This window comes from Nerophis lumbriciformis, linkage group LG18, assembly GCF_033978685.3.
Source record: "Nerophis lumbriciformis linkage group LG18, RoL_Nlum_v2.1, whole genome shotgun sequence".
NCBI lineage: Eukaryota > Metazoa > Chordata > Actinopteri > Syngnathiformes > Syngnathidae > Nerophis > Nerophis lumbriciformis.
This window is the reverse complement of record NC_084565.2, coordinates 32498651-32510000: the sequence shown is the minus strand read 5'-3', so window position 1 is coordinate 32510000 and position 11350 is coordinate 32498651.

Sequence of the window (11350 nt, the reverse complement as noted above, 5' to 3'; positions counted from 1 at the left end):
ACAGCAGTGTTGGCGCTAAGAATTTTCTAAATGGGGTCCCGCAGTAAATTTTTGGGGTCCCACTTTTTTGTAAGCGTTTTGAAAAAAAATTATAAACGTATGCATTAGGACTGTGAATCTTTGGGTGTCCCCCGATTCTATTCAATATCGATTCTTGGGGTCACGATTCGATTCAAAATCGATTTTTTTTTCAATTCAACACGATTCTCTATACATTCAATACATAAGATTTCAGCAGGATCTACCCCAGACTGCTGACATGCAAGCAGAGTAGTAGAATTTTGTAAAAAGCTTTTATAATTGTAAAGGACAATGTTTTATCAACTGATTGCAATAATGTAAATTTGTTTTAACTATTAAATGAACCAAAAATATGACTTATTTTATCTTTGTGAAAATATTGGACACAGTGTGTTGTCAAGCTTATGAGATAAGATGCAAGTGTAAGCCACTGTGACACTATTGTTCATGTTTTTTTGTTTTTTTTATAAATGTCCAATGATAATGTCAATGAGGGATTTTTAATCACTGCTATGTTGAAATTGTAACTTATATTGATACTGTTGTTGATAATATTCATTTTTGTTTCACTACTTTTGGTTTGTTCTGTGTCGTGTTTGTGTCTCCTCTCAATTGCTCTGTTTATTGCAGTTCTGAGTGTTGCTGGGTCGGGTTTGGTTTTGGAATTGGATTGCATTGTTATGGTATTGATGTGTATTGTTTTGTTGGATTGATTTATTTAAAAAAAAAAAATGTAATAAAAATTTAAAAAAAAAAAAAAAAAAACATTTATGAAAAAAAATAATACATTTTTTAAAAATGAGAATCGATTCTGAATCGCACAATGTGAGAATCACGAATCGAATTCGAATACATTTTTTCCCACACCCCTAGTATGTATTATCCTGTTATATCTCACATTCTATATTGTGTTTTGGAAAAAGGTTGTCATAAAAAAAAAAAAAAAATGTGTATACATATGTAACTTTATTCAGTTATAAACATTCATTTACTTTCTTCTTTCCTTCATGGATTTGAACTTTACCACTGCTGGTAGTTTTTTCTGTGTTTTTATTTAATAAGTTGTAGGTGTATTTATTTCAGTATAAAAGTGTAAAAAGTGTTTTGCTTCGGTCATGAAATAATGATAATGGTGTGCCAGGGCATACATACATTTTATATTTAACGCTTAAATCTCTGGAGTCTACATCAACTTTAGATCTATCTATTAGTTTTTTTTAATGTTGTTTTTTTGTTTGTTTGTTTTCCGCCCTTTTTTTGTCAAACAAAACTATGTTTTTAATGGCAAACACACAAAATATGCAAAGTCTTCCACCAAAAATATTTTTCAAAGTGGAATATTTGATGTGACGTAATCGGAGCCTTGGATAGATCAATAATTCATAATAACTTTGATTTTGATTCAATATTATGTTTTGAGCAATGACAGTTTGAAAGAAGAAAAAAAAACAGCTTTGTTTTATTAGTCAACATTGCAACTGTTTCTAAATTACATTTCACCTTTAAAGGAGAACATTATCACCAGACCTATGTAAGCGTCAATATATACCTTGATGTTGCAGAAAAAGGACCATATATTTTTTTAACCGATTTCCGAACTCTAAATGGGTGAATTTTGGCGAATTAAACGCCTTTCTAATATTCGCTCTCGGAGTGATGACGTCACAACGTGGCGTCACATCGGGAAGCAATCCGCCATTTTCTCAAACACAGAGTCAAATCAGCTCTGTTATTTTCCGTTTTTTGGACTGTTTTCCGTACCTTGGAGACATCATGCCTCGTCGGTGTGTTGTCGGAGGGTGTAACAACACGAACAGGGACGGATTCAAGTTGCACCAGTGGCCCAAAGATGCGAAAGTGGCAAGAAATTGGACGTTTGTTCCGCACACTTTACCGACGAAAGCTATGCTACGACAGAGATGGCAAGAATGTGTGGATATCCTGCGACACTCAAAGCAGATGCATTTCCAACGATAAAGTCAAAGAAATCTGCCGCCAGACCCCCATTGAATCTGCCGGAGTGTGTGAGCAATTCAGGGACAAAGGACCTCGGTAGCACGGCAAGCAATGGTGGCAGAGTGTTCCCGCAGACGAGCGAGCTAAACCCCCTATCGACCCTAGCTTCCCTGGCCTGCTGACATCAACTCCAAAATTCGACAGATCAGCTTTCAGGAAAAGAGCGCGGATGAGGGTATGTCTACAGAATATATTAATTGATGAAAATTGGGCTGTCTGCACTCTCAAAGTGCATGTTGTTGCCAAATGTGTTTCATATGCTGTAAACCTAGTTCATAGTTGTTAGTTTCCTTTAATGCCAAACAAACACATACCAATCGTTGGTTAGAAGGCGATCGCCGAATTCGTCCTCGCTTTCTCCCGTGTCGCTGGCTGTCGTGTCGTTTTCGTCGGTTTTGCTTGCATACGGTTCAAACCGATATGGCTCAATAGCTTCAGTTTCTCCTTCAATTTCGTTTTCGCTACCTGCCTCCACACTACAACCATCCGTTTCAATACATTCGTAATCTGTTGAATCGCTTAAGCCGCTGAAATCCGAGTCTGAATCTGAGCTAATGTCGCTATAGCTTGCTGTTCTATGCGCCATGTTTGTTTGTGTTGGCATCACTATGTGACGTCACAGGAAAATGGACGGGTGTATATAACGATGGTTAAAATCAGGCACTTTGAAGCTTTTTTTAGGGATATTGCGTGATGGGTAAAATTTTGAAAAAAACTTCGAAAAATATAATAAGCCACTGGGAACTGATTTTTAATGGTTTTAACCATTCTGAAATTGTGATAATGTTCCCCTTTAAGCTTTTTTATTTCACTTTTGTTATGTTTTTGTTTATTTTAATAGTATTTTTAGAATGTGCCGTGGGCCTTTAAAACATTAGCTGTGGGCCGTTAAATGGCCTCCGGGGCACACTTTTGACACCCCTGCTATAGATAATAAAAAATTGCAATCTGATAAATCTATGGATAAAAAGCAGAGCCTGGCGACGCATGCGCGTTTATCATTAATCTCTTGCTCTCTCTGTCTCTGCCCCTCCCTCACCAATGCTGCTGCGTACGCAATCGTTCACAATTTGTTTTGTTTTTAAAGGGGAACATTATCACAATTTCAGAATTGTTAAAACCATTAAAAATCAGTTCCCAGTGGCTTATTATATTTTTCGAAGTTTTTTTCAAAATTTTACCCATCACGCAATATCCCTAAAAAAAGCTTCAAAGTGCCTGATTTTAACCACCCGTCCATTTTCCTGTGACGTCACATAGTGAAGCCAACACAAACAAACATGGCGGAAAGAACAGCAAGCTATAGCGACATTAGCTCGGATTCAGACTCGGATTTCAGCGGCTTAAGCGAATCAACATATTACGAATGTATTGAAACGGATGGTTGTAGTGTGGAGGCAGGTAGCGAAAACGAAATTGAAGAAGAAACTGAAGCTATTGAGCTATGTCGGTTAGAACTGTATGCAAGCGAATCCCACGAAAACGATACGACAGCCAGCGACACGGGAGAAAGCGAGGACGAATTCGGCGATCGCCTTCTAACCAACGATTGGTATGTGTTTGTTTGGCATTAAAGGAAACTAACAACTATGAAGTAGGTTTACAGCATATGAAATACATTTGGCAACAACATGCACTTTGAGAGCGCAGACAGCCCAATTTTCATCAATTAATATATTCTGTAGACATACCCTCATCCGCGCTCTTTTTCTGAAAGCTGATCTGTCCAGTTTTGGAGTTGATGTCAGCAGGCTAGGGTCGATAGGGGGTTTAGCTCGCTCGTCTGCGGGAACAAACTGCCGCCTTTTGCTTGCCGTGCTACCGAGGTCCTTTGTCCCTGAATTGCTCACACACTCCGGCAGATTCAATGGGGGTCTGGCGGCAGATTTCCTAGACTTTATCGTTGGAAATGCATCTGCTTTGAGTGTCGCAGGATATCCACACATTCTTGCCATCTCTGTCGTAGCATAGCTTTCGTCGGTAAAGTGTGCGGAACAAACGTCCAATTTCTTGCCACTTTCGCATCTTTGGGCCACTGGTGCAACTTGAATCCGTCCCTGTTCGTGTTGTTACACCCTCCGACAACACACCGACAAGGCATGATGTCTCCAAGGTACGGAAAACAGTCGAAAAACGGAAAATAACAGAGCTGATTTGACTCTGTGTTTGAGAAAATGGCGGATTGCTTCCCGATGTGACGTCACTCCGAGAGCGAATATTAGAAAGGCGTTTAATTCGCCAAAATTCACCCATTTAGAGTTCGGAAATCGGTTAAAAAAACATATGGTCTTTTTTCTGCAACATCAAGGTATATATTGACGCTTACATAGGTCTGGTGATAATGTTCCCCTTTAATCCCTTCTTAACCCTGAATGTACATTGAAAATACACGCAACTTTAACTCAAAATGCCGGACATTTGAGGCATTTAAGAAACTCCGCCCGGGCAGCCCTGCAAAAGAGCACATGTCCGGGTAAAAGAGGACGTATGGTCAGTCTAATTTACACAACGTGCCAACTTCACTGGTTTTGGGGTTTGTAGTTCCCTGCAGTAAAAATTGCTTCACATCCGGTTTGTTGTTATGTGTGCAGCAGGGTCACGGCGGCCATCTGTTAAGGGTCCATGTCTGCTTTAGGGACCGCTTCTATAACGCTTGAGGAGGCAAAGTCCCCCCCCCCCCCGACAACTACCTTTGAGATCAGCCGAGCCACAGCGACGGTACCTCTCAAGGGGTCCGTTTCCCGAGCAGCTCGAGCACAACATGGGAAGTGACCCATTAAGGGAGCCATATGTGGCCTTCCTGTACCTCCCCGTTCACCGAGGTGGACCATACATTGACCGCTTCTGGGTCGATGCAGGACAGCGCGGAGGTGCAACAATCGCGGCCTTCATCGGCATCTTATGACTAAAAACAATGTGACCGAAAGGCTTTTTTTTTTTTTTTTGCACTTGTGACGGACTTCATGCATCACATGGTGGAAGACAAAGTATCCCGCCAGAAGACACGAGGCTCTGAGTCTCGGTTCGTCTTCAGAACTTGTTTATCCTCCAACCACGCACTGGCTTTTCTTTAACCGTTTCCCCTTTCCTGGCGGAGGACGTTTAACTGCTTCGCTCACCTCAAACAGCATCGGAAGGAGAATGACACGCCGGTCGAAATTTACGACCGCAGAGGGTTAACCGCGGTGGAGTGGAACGGTTGAGCGGCTACACCGCACTCTGGCGCCGTCAAAACAGACCTCTGATATAACAGAGGAACAGTTGGAAACAGTTTGTGTTTCGCTGAACGTGGCGAGGTGCTGACATTATTATGATGTTTGGACTTAAGCCTATGTAATTGTGATACAAATTGAGATTTACAACATATTCACAGAGTAATGTGCATCATTTACAAATGCTATCGTCGCTAACTGTCAAGGCTAGATGCTATTATTAGCATTACATGTAAAGTTTGACGAGACTGCGGTACAAACCCCGTTTCCATATGAGTTGGGAAATTGTGTTAGATGTAAATATGAACGGAATACAATGATTTGCAAATCATTTTCAACCCATATTCAGTTGAATATGCTACAAAGACAACATATTTGATGTTCAAACTAATAAACATTTTTTTTTTGTTGCAAATAATCATTAACTTTAGAATTTGATGCCAGCAACACGTGCCAAAGTAGTTGGGAAAGGGCATGTTCACCACTGTATTACATCACCTTTTCTTTTAACAACACTCAATAAACGATTGGGAACTGAGAAAACTAATTGTTGAAGCTTTGAAAGTGGAATTCTTTCCCATTCTTGTTTTATGTAGAGCTTCAGTCGTTCAACGGTCCGGGGTCTCCGTTGTCGTATTTTACGCTTCATAATGCACCACACATTTTTGATGGGAGACAGGTCTGGACTGCAGACGGGCCAGGAAAGTACCCGCACTCTTTTTTTATGAAGCCACGCTGAATGTGGCTTGGCATTGTCTTGCTGAAATAAGCAGGGGCGTCCATGAAATGTTGTTCAAAAACCTGTACGTTCCTTTCAGCATTAATGGTGCCTTCACAGATGTGTAAGTTACCCATGCCTTGGGCACTAATACACCCCCATACCATCACAGATGCTGGCTTTTCAACTTTGCGTCGATAACAGTCTGGATGGCTCGCTTCCCCTTTCGTCCGGATGACACGATGTCGAATATTTCCAAAAACAACTTGAAATGTGGACTCGTCAGACCACAGAACACTTTTCCACTTTGCATGAGTCCATCTTAGATGATCTCGGGCCCAGAGAAGCCGGCGGCGTTTCTGGATGTTGTTGATAAATGGCTTTCGCTTTGCATAGTAGAGCTTTAACTTGCACTTACAGATGTAGCGACCAACTGTATTTAGTGACAGTGGTTTTCTGAAGTGTTCCTGAGCCCATGTGGTGATATCCTTTAGAGATTGATGTCGGTTTTTGATACAGTGCCGCCTGAGGGATCCAATGTTGGTTTCCGGCCATGCCACTTACATGGAGTGATTTCTCCAGATTCTCTGAACCTTTTGATGATATTATGGACCGTAGATGGTGAAATCCCTAAATTTCTTGCAATTGCACTTTGAGAAACGTTGTTCTTAAACTGTTTGACTATTTTCTCACGCAGTTGTGGACAAAGGGGTGTACCTCGCCCCATCCTTTCTTGTGAAAGACTGAGCATTTTTTAGGAAGCTGTTTTTATACCCAATCATGGCACCCACCCGTTCCCAATTAGCCTGCACACCTGTGGGATGTTCCAAATAAGTGTTTGATGAGCATTCCTCAACTTTATCAGTATTTATTGCCACCTTTCCCAACTTCTTTGTCACATGTTGCTGGCATCAAATTCTAAAGTTAATGATTATTTGCACACAAAAAAATGTTTATCAGTTTGAACATCAAATATGTTGTCTTTGTAGCATATTCAACTGAATATGGGTTGAAAATGATTTGCAAATCATTGTATTCCGTTTATATTTACATCTAACACAATTTCCCAACTCATATGGAAACGAGGTTTGTAGAAATGTCCAAATCTTAAACAGGAACAAAAGTGAATTTAGAACAAACATTTTATTTAAGTTTCAAGTTTAAGTTTCAAGTTTAAGTTTATTCACAATACCATATAACAATTACAATAGTAGTGAAATATCATCATTTAAAGATGTTGGTATGTGAAAGGGTCCCCCAAATAAGCTAGAAGAAGCTTTTGACAGGGGGTCCAGAGGACAGTATATACATGGAATGATGAAACATGGTAGCAAGCACAACAACAAAAAACAAAACAAAAAAAACACAACAAAAAAAAAACAACGCTATATGATTAACACAAGATAATAGCACTAAAGCAAGCATACACATACATTCATACATTCATTCAACCATGCAAAACCCAACAGTAGTCTACCCCACATGAGGCATTAAATATAGGTGGTTAATAGGTACGTTTTCAGTTTCTTTTTGAAGTTGGAGAATGGATACAGCATCTTGAGGCTCTCATTAAGCCGGTTCCAAATCTTTGGTCCCCTGCATACAACACTTCGAGCAGTACATTCCAGTAAACGATGTTTCCCTGATATCAGATCTAAGTTACGAGTGTTGTGGGCATGCTGGGGATGGTAGATAGGAACCAAGCTACAGAGCCCAAGATTAAGCCTGTAAATGACTTGATAGGTTAAACAAGCATTTTGATAAATATTGAACTCTGTCAGTCTTAAGAGATGATAATTATGGAATAGATGTCGAGTGGGGGCATTAAACTTGGACCATGACAGGGCCCGTATGATTTTCTTTTGCATGGATTCTAATTTGTGAAGGTAGGTAGGGAAGGTGTTACACCAGATGACATTACAGTAGTTTAGATGTGGTTCAAAGAGAGTTTTATATAGGGTGAGTAGAGCATAAAGAGGAAGATAATGACGAAGGTGAAAGAACAGGCCAACATATTTAGATAATTTGTTTAACAGATGGCTAATGTGACAATTTACCCATAATCAAGTGGTACAAGGTTGGATTGAATTGCCATACAAGCAGACAGTGTCTCCGGAGACGTTGGATGAAGCGAGAATCATTCCTAGACTTGGTCTACTTGGTTATTTATGTGTTTCCCTCGTGTGTCAAGGTCCAGTTGTTTTTGGACCTGTTTGTTCTGCAACATCCTTGAATCCCTTAGCCATAACAAACAATCAAAACATCTTGTACAATGTCAGGGCGACCATACGCTCAACTCTTACACACATATGCTCTTCAAATGGTACAAAATAGAAAAAGGTGAAAAGGGCAGAAATTCCACTACAAGACATAAGACAATTTATTATCCGTCACCAACAGAACAGTCATACAATCAAATAAGATATGATATATAGTACAGGCCAAAAGTTTGGACACAACTTTTTCTTTATTTTCATGACTAATTACATTGTAGATTGTCACTGAAGGCATCAAAACTATGAATGAACACATGTGGAGTTATGTACTTAACAAAAAAAGGTGAAATAACTGAAAACATGTTTTATATTCTTCAAAACAGCCACCCTTTGCTCTGATTACTGCTTTGCACACTCTTGGCATTCTCTCCATGAGCTTCAAGAGGTAGTCACAGTCACAGGTGTCATAGTTTTGATGCCTTCAGTGACAATCCACAATTTAAATAGTCATGAAAATAAAGAAAAGGTATTGAAATGAGAAGGTGTGTCCAAACTCTTGGCCTGTACTGTATGTATACGTAGCCGTTTGGAGCTTGCCAAGGTCCAAAGAAGCGTCCAAATGCTAATGTTAGCATTTCATTAGAAGTCAGAATTGGCATCTAAATATATTTTTTTCTTTTTACTGTATATGCATGTGTGGCCAGCGCTGCCTGCAGGAGCAAAGGTCACCGCCTCTGTCCATGGTGCTGAGGACAGAGCACCATCAGACGGGGGCGTGGCAGTGCTGACGGCAAGACACAGCTGGCAGGTGATTAGATTTCACAGGTGGTACGTGTTAATCTAATCATCTGTTGTCTTTAACAGTGTGAACTGGAGCTTGAGTGTCTTACAAAATGTTAATATCAACAAGGATCGGGCCCGCTCACATTCAAAACTTTAATTTTCTCGCGCGGCTCCCAAAGGAAAACTCAAGCCCAGGGTCAATATGATCCGTTATTGCCGCCATATGAGCAAATAGTGGAAGTTATGAGCAGCTCTGAATAGAAGGTAATGAAAAATATGACGTGTCTTCTTCTCACTCTTTGTGGAGACGGATTAACTGTGTGGGCAGACGGTAATAAAGAGACACCATTACAACATGTTTTATGGCCTTTCAATAACTGTAGGTGACGATAACTTAAAAATAAAGACAACTTTAGATTATTTTCTTTGTTTTAAAATAGAACAAGCACATTCTGAAAATAAAGTAAAGTACCAATGATTGTCACATACACACACACTAGGTGTGGCGAAATTATTCTCTGCATTTGACCCATCACCCTTGATCAGACCCTGGGAGGTGAGGGGAGCAGTGAGCAGCAGCGGTGGCCGCGCCCGGTAATACTTTTTGGTGATTTAACTCCCAATTCCAACCCGTGATGCTGAGTGCCAAGCAGGGAGGTAATGGGTCCCATTTTTATAGTCTTTGGTATGACTCGGCCTGGGTTTGAACCCACAACCTACCGATCTCAGGGCGGACACTCTAACCACTAAGCCACTGAGTAGGTGGCCTAGTGGTTATGTACAAATCATAATGTTGTTGGGTTTCTTTTACACTTACATGTACATATTTGTCGTTATTGATACTTTCTGAATAAATGATGTGATAATGTTCATCAGTCAACTCATTAGTGTTAATGTTCAATTTATCAAGATAAAAAAAAGTATATCAAAATCAAATTACAGTATGTTATTTATGTAGCTTGATCATTTTCCTCGACTGATGTACTAACATCGTGTGGTTTCTTTTGTACATATGTAGCATCATCTACAAATAAATGTGTGGAGGTTGCCCTCTAGGGGGTTCTTCGGACCACCAAGTACCAGAGGTGGGACCAAGTCATTGTTTTGCAAGTCACAAGTAAGTCTCAAGTCTTTGCCCTCAAGTCCGAGTCAAGTCCCGAGTCAAGACAGGCAAGCCCCGAGTCAAGTCCAAAGTCAAGACTGGAAAGTCTCAAGTCAAGTCCTAAGTCCTGCATTTTGAGTTTCGAGTCCTTTCAAGTCCTTTTAACCACAGACTAATATATTAACACAGATTGTGTATGCTTTTCAAACGCTGTATTTATTTATTAAAACAAGTGCATTTTAAATTGCAGGAAAGAAAATTGTGCTGACATTGCACTTTATAATAGCACTATTAACCAGTTATTTTAAACATTAACTCATTCCTTTACAGAACAAACACATTGAAAAATAAAGTGCAATTGTACTTATTTGTACAAAAGTGTTAACATTGAAAAAACATGACATATACGTGAACATAACAAAAAAGTTGTACTTTTTATATGTCAGGGCCCTATGCTGCATTGCATTTGCAAAAGACCAAATTAGCCAAGAGTCTGTCAGTCATTTGTGCACGATGGGGGCGTAGTATGATGCCACCATGGCTGAAAACTCGCTCCACTGGAGCACTGGAGGCAGGCACTGCCAAGACTCTCATGGCCACTCGGAACAGTGAAGGAAGAGTCTTCATGTTCAATGCCCAGAACAAAAGGGGGGAGAGAGTTGTTTTGGGTTGGTGCACTACTTGTAAGTGTATCTTGTGTTTTTTATGTTGATTTAATTAAAAAAAGAAAAGAAAAAAATTATTTCTTGTGCGGCCTGATACCAATCGATCCACGGACCAGTACCGGGCCGCGGCCCGGTGGTTGAGGACCACTGAGGTAAACAACCAACAAGATGTCAGAAAGCTAGCTAAAACGGTAGACTTATTCATAATATAGTATACATTTTAACTGACCTTTATTTTACTATTTTTGTCTTTTTTTAGGTGGCTAAAATACGCGGTGCTGCTGACCGCCGTCTAACGTTACGTGTGATATATTGACTAACGTAACCCTGCTTAAAAAAAATCACTGAACAAAAAGTATGACTAAGGTAGTGAACTGCAACAGATTCCCGTGTTTGCAATAACGTTATAACGTTAGCAGTGAGTTTACAGCCTCTCTGATTTAACTACACAGCAAATAAAAGTCACGTTACTTAGCCAATAAACGTTATCTTTCATTCAAAACTTACCGTTCTTTGTGCAACTTCAAATGCCGGACGAAGTTGGAAGTTGTTGCCTCTCCATCAGTAATTTTCGAACCGCATGTGTTGCATACTGCAAACCGTTTTGTGTTGACCAC